The 10,227-nt window shown below is 36.4% G+C and overlaps 1 pseudogene; it reads right to left on the bottom strand.

Annotated features, from left to right (window-relative positions):
* Positions 1 to 5,506: 5,506 nt before the first annotated feature.
* LOC137642860 (uncharacterized) lies at positions 5,507 to 9,032 on the bottom strand (annotated as a pseudogene).
* Between the last annotated feature and the right edge of the window lie 1,195 nt (positions 9,033 to 10,227).

Raw genomic sequence — 10,227 nt, 5'->3', positions numbered from 1 at the left:
AGAAGAAAGACAGAGATGATGAGAACCGAGTATGCAATGGAGGATGAAATATCATAGGAAGGAGAAAGGAGTGATGAAGTACAATAATTTAAGTATTTAGGAACTATGATTTCCAATACAGGGTTTTTAAAATTAGGGTTTTGAGAATTATAGTTTAGTGGAAGATTGAAAAAAGCAAATTAGACAATGGGTATGTTAAGTAAAATTGAGAAATCAAATCGCCGGAAATTACATATAAAACTCAAACTATATGTTAGTTTAGTGAGATCGGTGTTACTCTATGGACTTGAGTCATGGTATGACAATGAAACAAAAGATTTTGTAGATTTGAGAACAAAGCCCTCAAAAGGATATTGGGAGTTAGATGACAGGACAGGATTAGAAATGAAACTGTAAGAGAGATTGCTCGAATGCCATATGTGGATGAGATCATGGCGAGGGGCAGATGGAGATGGTTTTGGCATGCTCTTTGCACTCCCCAGGAGAGATTAGTTCAATAAAATTAAAACTGGGCTCCACAAGGCACTAGAAGAGTTAGAAGACCCATACCTACATGACTGAGGACTAGGAAGCGTGAAGTAGGAGTTGATGAATTGAGAAGTATTGATTTAAAAGCTCAAGATAGAGATGACTGGCGAAATCTAACCGAGGACCTTTACGTCAATAGACGTAGGAGGAGAAGATGATGATGGTATAATGAATGGAATGGGAACATAGTTCAATAAACGAGAGATTTAAGAAATATCAAAATGACAACAGCGATGAACAAAAGAGGAGAAATGGTAATAACTTTCTCCTTTTTTGTTAACGTTTATTGCAATACTCACCCTTCTCCTGAAGGGTGAGTGTTGCCATCATGAAACATCAAGAGGCATTAAGAACAATCACGCACATTTACCTCACACTACAACTAAAAAAACAAATCATAATTGCAAAAGGAAAACAACACATAAGAGAAAGAGAAAGAAGGAAAACAAGAGGAGGATGCAATATATTTGTTCGAATATCATTTACTCTCTCGTTGCAACTGAAAACACAGTAGGCTAAATGCTAAATGGCGACTCTTTAGGCTACTGACATTATAATCTCCCCCTTCTTCTCTCTCTCTCTCTCTCTCTCTCTCTCTCTCTCTCTCTCTCTCTCTCTCTCTCTCTCTCTCTCTCTCTCTCTCTCTCTCATTCCATATATTTAATTCATTTGTATAGAAGTTGATCCACTCATATATCGATCTGTCACTAATCATGCATAAAAATGAGGCCTACAAACAAGTTTACAACAGAATCACTCGGAGTATATTGTTCTGCAAAATATTCAGGAAATGTTGAAAGCAACTGCGGTCGCTGAGCCACAACCTTTATTCGTTTAGTGAACCTGCTACAAAGGACGTATTGCAAACAAGCAATATTATCTCTCACTTAGTTCGCTTATGACTGACATATTCAGGTTGCACACCAAATACCTGTCAGCCATTTTTAACAGTTCAAAATATTTCAGCTTCGTGCGTGAATTATAAGTTTTCTTTTTATATTAAGCCTTTAATATACGTATTACGTAAAAACACGTACTTTTTTTTTTAAATGTGTAAATATTTGCAAGAGCAATATATCTACTGTTTACCGAAGTCGACAAGTACTCTTTATTAATTTATTTTTTTTCTGGTTATTATTAGGTATTTTAACTCAATAGCTTTCGACCGAAGTCGTTATTTTCACCGTAGAATTTAGCGCCAAATTCAAACTAACAAAAGATCGTAATTTTTCCAAATTTTGAAAAATATATAGATTTTTATCAATATTTCTTGATCAAAATTAAGATTCGATAAAATATAAGTCTATTTTATTGAAAATGACACTAATTTTTCTTCATAATTTCATTTCCATTTTTGACCACGTGTTCTTGCTAAAAATCAGCTGAGTTAGATTTTACCAACTAACATTTGCAATGTACTTACTTTTATATATCGTGTTTCAAAGGTGAACTGAGGATTATTTCTATAAAGTTTATACTAGTAATGATTTTAAAGACTCATTCACTACATATTTTATAAAATAAAATTTTATTGAGCATAATTTCAAATCTTATACAATAGGTATATTGCAAGCAAGTTAACTTGTGCAATTTTAGCTGTTTTAACAGTTAATAGGTGTCCATAGCATCGTGGTGTCTATGAATCTTTTTAGATTCCAAACATCAAATATGTATATAAGAAAATAATTAATTATTAAAGATATATCAGAAATATATAAAAAAATGCTATTAATAGTGATTGATAGTTATAATCAAAATTTAGATATGGTTTTTAATTTGATATTTTGTCTTTAGGCTTGTTGACACATAGATTCTTATAGGTCTTTCAGGTCTTTCTGTCATGGGGGCTGCTTCTAGGGAAATTGTCCCCAAATTTGGAAAATCTGGTGAATTTAGGGACGATTTTTGTTTAATCAGTATGCTGCATTAACTCAAATCTTAGTGTTCATGGTTACAGACAAAAAAACTAAGAAATCAATCACAATGTATAATGAAATTATTTGATACTATAGTATCAATAGTATATATATATATATATATATATATATATATATATATATATATATATATATATATATATATATATATATATATATATATATATTTGTATGTATATATATATATATATATATATATATATATATATACATATATATATATATATATATATATATATATATATATATATATATATATATATACATATATACACACATATATATATATATATATATATATATATATATATATATATATATATATATATATATATATATATATATATGTATATATATATATATATATATATATATATACATATATATATATATATATATATATATATGTATATATATACATATATATATATATATATATATATATATATATATATATATATATATACGTATTTTACATTGTGTTGACGACTGATTGGAAAAAATTTGTTCCTTCTTTTGGGGAATAATTGATGGTTCATAAAATCAGAGAATAAGCAGTGAAAGTACATAAGTTGGAAAGGTAACATTGTTTACATCTACTCAGTTATATCTATCTACGAGAAAGCAAGGAGGATTCATAGCTAGGAATGATAAACTTTGTGTAACCCTTCAAACAAGAGGGCATTCAATAATATTACGTCTACCTAAGTGATAAGTGATATAATGCTCTATCTTTGTGTGTGTAGATTGCCTTACCATATGTAAGACACGGGCTCTTGCCGCTGGGCAGCCCGTAAGAAATGATCTATCAACTTGATCACGCTCTTTTTAAAATTCTGATTTCCTTTTCTATAACTAGGCCTATATATGTGAATTTTTACTGAATCTTCTACATGATATAAAAATTTTCATTTTAAATCATTAGAAATATTTATAAACCCAAAAACAATATTTTAAAAGGTTAAATACTGAAAATATTCGAAAACACATCATTAGGATGATGAAATATCTTTCCATCTGACCAAAAATCATCGGGAATTTGCGTAATATTGAGAGTTTACTAAGATTGGAGGAAGCCTTTCCTGCTCCATCAGTAATTAGTAAGTAAAGAAATTGAATGATAGAATACAAACAAGAAAACTTTATTCTCGTTGACTATAATGAAGATTGATTAATGCAATTTTCTATGGATTTTGCAGAAACTAGAACTGCAACACAGTTTTCTTTCGTTTTCTGTCTTGACTTTCGAGGGGGACTAAATGAAATCTAATTCTATATCATCCCTTTATCTAAGTCTATATGTTAATAAAAGTTGCATTTTTAATCCTTCTTATTCTATAATGACCTTTGGTCTCTTTTTTAATTAGGTTTGAGGGGAAACAGAAATATCTGCTTTTCTATTCTGTTGTAAGAGAGAAAAGATAGCGAGTTGTGGAAAACTATAGCAATTATAGATTCTTTTCTTCCTTATTCACATGGGCCATTTAGTTAGAGAGAGAGAGAGAGAGAGAGAGAGAGAGAGAGAGAGAGAGAGAGAGAGAGAGAGAGAGAGAGAGAGAGAGAGATTTTACTATAAAATATATGCATTTAAAACAAGCCGATTAAGGCAAAAGACAATAGAAAGGAAACAAAGAAATTATCTTGAGAATATTTTCCTTCGACCTAGGAGGGAAGGAAGACAAAAGAAACTCCACCTCGGATGACTGTGAGTCACTGATCAGACAGACACAGTCACTCCCTACATATATAGTTCCCCTGACTGACATTAACCCGGAAAATCCCATCTCGGACTGTAAGTCACTCACTGATCAGGCACAACTCTTCTGCATGTATACTTTTCCTGACAGTTGGTCGTTTATAAGAGAGTCTTGTGGTACAGTGGCAGCGTCACATTGATTAAGATGGAAAGGCCAGCGTTCGATTCTCCCAACCGACGAGGGAAATAAGTTTTGTTGCTGCTCTTATTAATAATAGTTTTATCATTAGTTGGAAATTCGTAATCTACACAGCTAAGTATAATGAATTATAAAATGAATATTCTTTTGCTTCATTATACCTGTATTCTTTCTTACTATTTTGTTTGAGTTTAATCTTTACTTCTGCCAACCTTTCCAACCTTTGGTATTGCAATCTCCTGATTTTCCAGATAATTAAATGTTTGCTTAACATACAGATTGATAACATTAATTACAAAATGCAACATTATAACATCCAATTTTGAACTTCTAAAGTATCAATGAGTAAACTCTTTGACTTAAAAGGAACATTCAATTAATTAGTTGCTGTTTTCCATAAAACTTCTCTAAAAGTGAGGTTAAGCAAAACCAAAGAAAACTGAACCATATGTTGTGAGAAGAAGAAGAAGAAGAAGAAGAAGAAGAAGACGTAACTTCATTGCTGGGTCAAAAGTGAACCATGAAAAGGGTGAGTGAACTCCTCGACCTAATGAGACTCATGCTTATTGTTCCCAATGGGTGTTTGTGAACTAAGAATTTAAATCCTCCTGGAAGGAAGGAAGGTAGGAAGGAAGGGTAGGGAAGTATTGGACTACTTCTGAAGATCCTCCAACGATTTCCTTGGAACTGATAAGAGAAATGTTGATCCTTTTGAACTACTCAATATATTTCATATTTAGGTCATGGATTGACTGCGGTTGGTCATAGTTGTACGAGAGGAAACAAAGATATATATATATATATATATATATATATATATATATATATATATATATATATATATATATATATATATATATATATATATATATATATATATATATATGATGAAAATTAAAATAGAATCCAAATCATATTACATGTAATGGAGGGCATAATTATATATAGAGTAAGAGAGAAAGAGATTATTTATTTAATAAATTTATTATGCCAAAGACGTGAAACAAACTTACATATTAGCAGTTACATACAGTACATCAGAAATCAACGGAAAAAAAATTACACCATTGAATCATCAGTATATCAGTTACAAAAATAACATATATGAGATCGTATTCCATTATCACAACAACTGCAACAGACAGTTTAGCAGCCACCATAGTGTGGATGACGAGTCAAAATTACGTCTAGGTGGTCATCTTGGAGTATATATTGGCAGGTTTAAAGTAAATTTTGTCCTTGAGGTAACAGATTCCTGACAGTGGGGCAATGAAGGCAGTAGTGGTCAAGGTTATTGGCATTAGCAAGGTTACACAGTTTACATGAGGTGTAGTGTGGTATATCTAGTGTCTGTCCAACCTGCCACACAGGACGATATCCCAACCTTATCCTGGCACTTACGACATTATGCCTACGCACCATGAGTCCTTGTCGCCAGTACTTGTGACGGCTTTGCAAAAAGTTATCATGATGTTGTATGGAATCACTAGTGCCCCTCTCTGCATCCCTACACTATACAGTAGAGGCAAAAGCTGCTGAATATATTCTATGTTTAAGTCAGCGAAGTAAGGGCTCAACATTTCAGTCATCAAGGTCGAGCATGCAGGCAGCTTTAGCAAGACTCTCCGCCATGTCATTCCCAGCAAGCCTCAAATGGGAGGGCATCCACATGAAGGACAAGACAAGCGAGGCATTGTAAGCAGCAGTGAGTTGACACAATATGTCTCGCACAACACGGCCACAGCTGGGCCTAGAAGATGTCAGTGCCTGGAGTGCAGATTTGGAGTCACAGATCCCCAATCCATTCACATTTCTTCTAACAAGTAGAGTTACTACATCCCATATACCTTGTAGTTAGCAATAAGTGGAACTGGATGAGTTTGGCAACCTGCGACCATGTCACCCACCCTCAGGAGATTTGAAAGTTAGGGAGAACCTAGCACATGCTGCACTTCCAACTGCCTATACTGAGCCGTCAACGTAGATGTGGTGTCCTGCAGGAGCTGAAATTGACACTTTGGATATTGTTTCCAAAACCAGCTGCTTCTGTAGACTAGTATGGGCATCTTTAGAGGTTGTGTGAAAGTGACAGCAGGAATAGGAACCCGCCATGGTGGCAAATCTTGGATGACTGCTTGCTCAGGTACACCGATATCAAGGTGTCAAAGATTTTCACATACTGCCCTAACTAGGTTATGGCCCCCTGGTCAGAGTTGAGGTCTTGGTGCATCTTCGTCAAGTGATGCTCTGAGGACAGCAGAGAAGTTTGGAGTAAATTGTGGGGAGTGTAAACATTTAGCAGAAAACAAAGTTACATTGGCATAAATTCTCTCTATTAATGGAGGTAACATGAGTTCGGTCTGCATGTTGACTATCCGAGTGGAAGGAGGGCATCCTAGGATAAACCTCATTAATCTATTTTGGAACAGTTCTAGAGGTTGTAACACCTGTCTGGGTAATTGAATTAAAGTTGGAGATAAATAGACAACAACTGACCTTAGGAAGAGGATATAGAGGCTTTAGCCACGGGGATAGATATACCTGTGGCCCTGGTGGTAAGCCACTTGATGGGAGTGAAGTGAGGCTCCAGTCGATCAAGAAGGTTTTGCACCATGGGATGGATTCGTTGTTGTACAGGTATAGCAGGGGTGATCCTGACTGGTGAACCTAGATATGTATACTGTGTGCAGTGAGCTATAATAATCTCACCCATAATGAACACTGGCAGGTCTCGGAGATGCTGCGCAGAGAAGATTCTGCTTTTTTTCTGGGGAGAGTATGAGGCCAGAGGAGGTACAGGACCTGTAGAAGTCTTGAAGGACATGCTTAAGGTCTCGAGGGGTAGTGGAGTGGATACAGACATCATCAGCATAGCTAGCAGGTTACAGTGGTTCCAGGGATAACAGGGAGGAGAAACAGTACACAGTGCATAAGTATATTAAAAAGAAGTGGGCTCAATACACCACCCTGAGGTGTGCCATGCTCAAAATTTCTATAGGAGCTACATGCCCCCTTGAAGAAAACACGTGATTTTCTGTTACTGAGATAACTGTTTATCCACTTCAGAAGGTTTCCTCTGACACGAAATTCGACAAGCCGATCAGGAATTATATCTCTGTTGGCTATATCAAAAGCAATTTTGAGGTCTAGGAAGGCAACTATACTGTTGGAGGACAATCGGGAGTAGAGTTCAGCTAAACAGTGAAGAGTACTCCTCTGTGGAAGAAAGCCATACAAATGGGGAGAAAGTTTTTCTTGTAACTGGTACATTAGTCTGGTTAGTAATATACACTCAAACACTTTACTAAGACATGAGGTAAGGGGTGGGTGGTCTTTTTGTCCGCTGTCACTTCGTCCGACGACACTTCGTCCACGTCTTTTTGTCCAATGTCTTTTCGTCCAATGGACTTTTGGTCCGATGGACTTTTGGTCCAACGACATTTGGTCCAATTTCTAAAAAAACAAATGTTTGAAAGGATTGTTATTACCGTTTACTGCACTTCTCTGTTAAAAGTTTATATCTTATTGGCTTTTGTGATAAAGTAATGTGAGCATTTTCTAATTACTCCATTAGTCATGATTAACAATCTCTTTCTCCTTCTCTCTCTTTAGTATGGTACTATATATATAGTGTGCTGCAAGTTTAGTATTTTAGTTTCTGAATCTGCCCATCCCAAAATGGCAAAGTTCATACAATCAACGAAGAAGAAAAGAAAATTAAATGTTCAGCGGGTGGAGCACATTTGAACTTTTGGAAATCTATCGAAACCTTGAAGTAAGAAGAAGGATTTATTCAAGGTAAAATAACTCAAATACTTTGAGGAGATCCGTCAAATTCTTGTTCACGATATCAAAAAATCACCGAACGTCTCAAAACATTAGTAACTGGATATGAGTCAACGAGGAAAACAGTTTTTTTTCAGGAATGTGGCATATAATTTGCACCTATTTCACTCCTATATTTTAGAGTTTGGCAATTAATTATTATGCTATTATAAACAACAAGGGAGAAAGTCCTTATAAGGTTTAATTTTGCTATTGAGGAAATCATGAATTGGCTAGGGTTTTTCTTTTTTCTTTTATGGCTTGAAAAAATTTAAAATTGGACCAAATTTCGTTGGACCAAAAGTCCATTGGACGAAAAGACATAGGACAAAAAGACGTGGACGAAGTGTCATCGGACGAAGTGACATCGGACGAAAAGTCGGTACACGGAGGTAAGGGAGATAGGCCGGTATTTATCAGTTCCAGGCTTTGTGATAATAAAAATTGTTCTAATGGTCCAGGCAGCAGGTACATATCCATGTTGGTAGCAAAGATTATACAATTGTAGAATAGGATTTCCAGGAACCTTCAAGAGGAGATGAAGCACTTGATAAGTAAGGCCATCATCTCCAGGAGCAGAATTTTTATTTCCCATAACAGCACGTCACAGCTCATCCTCAGTGATCAACTCTTTGTCCTCCTCGTGTAATTCCAACAATGCAGCCATCAGACGAAGATTGCGTAAATTGCTCTGGGAAGAAAGTGCTTCTTGGATTTGTACAGGGAGACTACTAGACCGTGACCGGGTTGACCAATTAGTGATGAGATCCTGGGCATATGCTTGTGGACTGTGATGAAGTGCACATGTGGTTTTTTTCTTGACAGTCCTTTTGATGAGAAGCCACATGGTCCCAACACTAGTGTGGTGGTTATTTAGGTCAGTATATTTATACCATGACTCAGTGTAGACACACTTCTGGAGAGCATCCTTCGCCTGCTGATATTGAAGTAGATGATTGGTGTCGGTTGTGTCTGAAAGGCAAGGCCAGCATCGGCCGCAACTCTCTCTGCTTGCTTAATGTGTTCATCCAAGGTCCAAGCATGGGCAACAAGATGACTTTTAATGTGATGCCTGACAATATATGGTTGATAGAAGTCATGGGGAGCTTTCACCAAAGAATTATTCAGGTGTTTTGGAGAGTGTTTATCAAAGGTAGGTAGGACAGAGGAGATATATGAAACGTATGTTGGGCAGTACTTGGGTGGGATGTTGATGCGGGTACGATGATAGTGGTCACTTGGATGAGTCTGTATTGCGTACTGTAAACATAAGGCAACATGGTCAGAAAAGAGCGAGGGAGCAGAATGACAGGAGACATGTGATGCCACGAGCCCAGATGTAAGGATATGATCAGAAGTGCCCCCCTCCCCCCCCCCCCGGGTGTGTGTAGCACCACCTGTATCCCATCGGATTAAATGGTAACGATGGATGTAGTTGAGTAGAGGAACTCCACTGCGGTTGGGGATTGGAGAGACATCACCTAAATCTAGGTGTCTGGCATTGAAATCACCCATGTAGATCATGCCAAGGTTTGTAGGTGTAGGAAGTGCTGAGAGGTTGATTAAGCCAGGAGCAGAGTAAACATTGCATAATCGAATATGACCATCACCTATCTTAGCCTGAAAAAGTTGGTTGGTTCATGATGAGCGAAGGAGTTGATGAGGGAGAGTAGAGTGGATGTAAGTAATAAGACCATATGAAACATAACCGGAGAGTGTTGGAGCCTGATCACCTGGCTTAGCACTGCCAGGGAAGGCTTCTTGAATAAATATTACTTGTGGGTGATGGCAATAAACATATGTCCTGACTGTAGTTGCATGAGTCTAGCGAAGTTTACCCTTAACGCTGCAAGCGACAGATCGAGCACGTACCGGAGAAGCAGCATTGTAAGATGGTGCACCAAGTGTAGGAGGCTGAGCTGGCAGGAGGCCACTGACCCTTTCAAGACAAGAGGCAACAGTATCTTGCTTCTCAGTAAGTTAGACAACAGAGGTCATAAGAACTTGTTGTGCCTTGACTAGTGTGTCGATGTTACTTGCAG

The sequence above is a fragment of the Palaemon carinicauda genome, chromosome 6 (assembly GCF_036898095.1).
Source record: "Palaemon carinicauda isolate YSFRI2023 chromosome 6, ASM3689809v2, whole genome shotgun sequence".
In the NCBI taxonomy this organism is placed as follows: domain Eukaryota; kingdom Metazoa; phylum Arthropoda; class Malacostraca; order Decapoda; family Palaemonidae; genus Palaemon; species Palaemon carinicauda.
The sequence above is the reverse complement of the archived record's forward strand: the minus strand, read 5'-3'. Positions and strand labels throughout refer to the sequence as shown.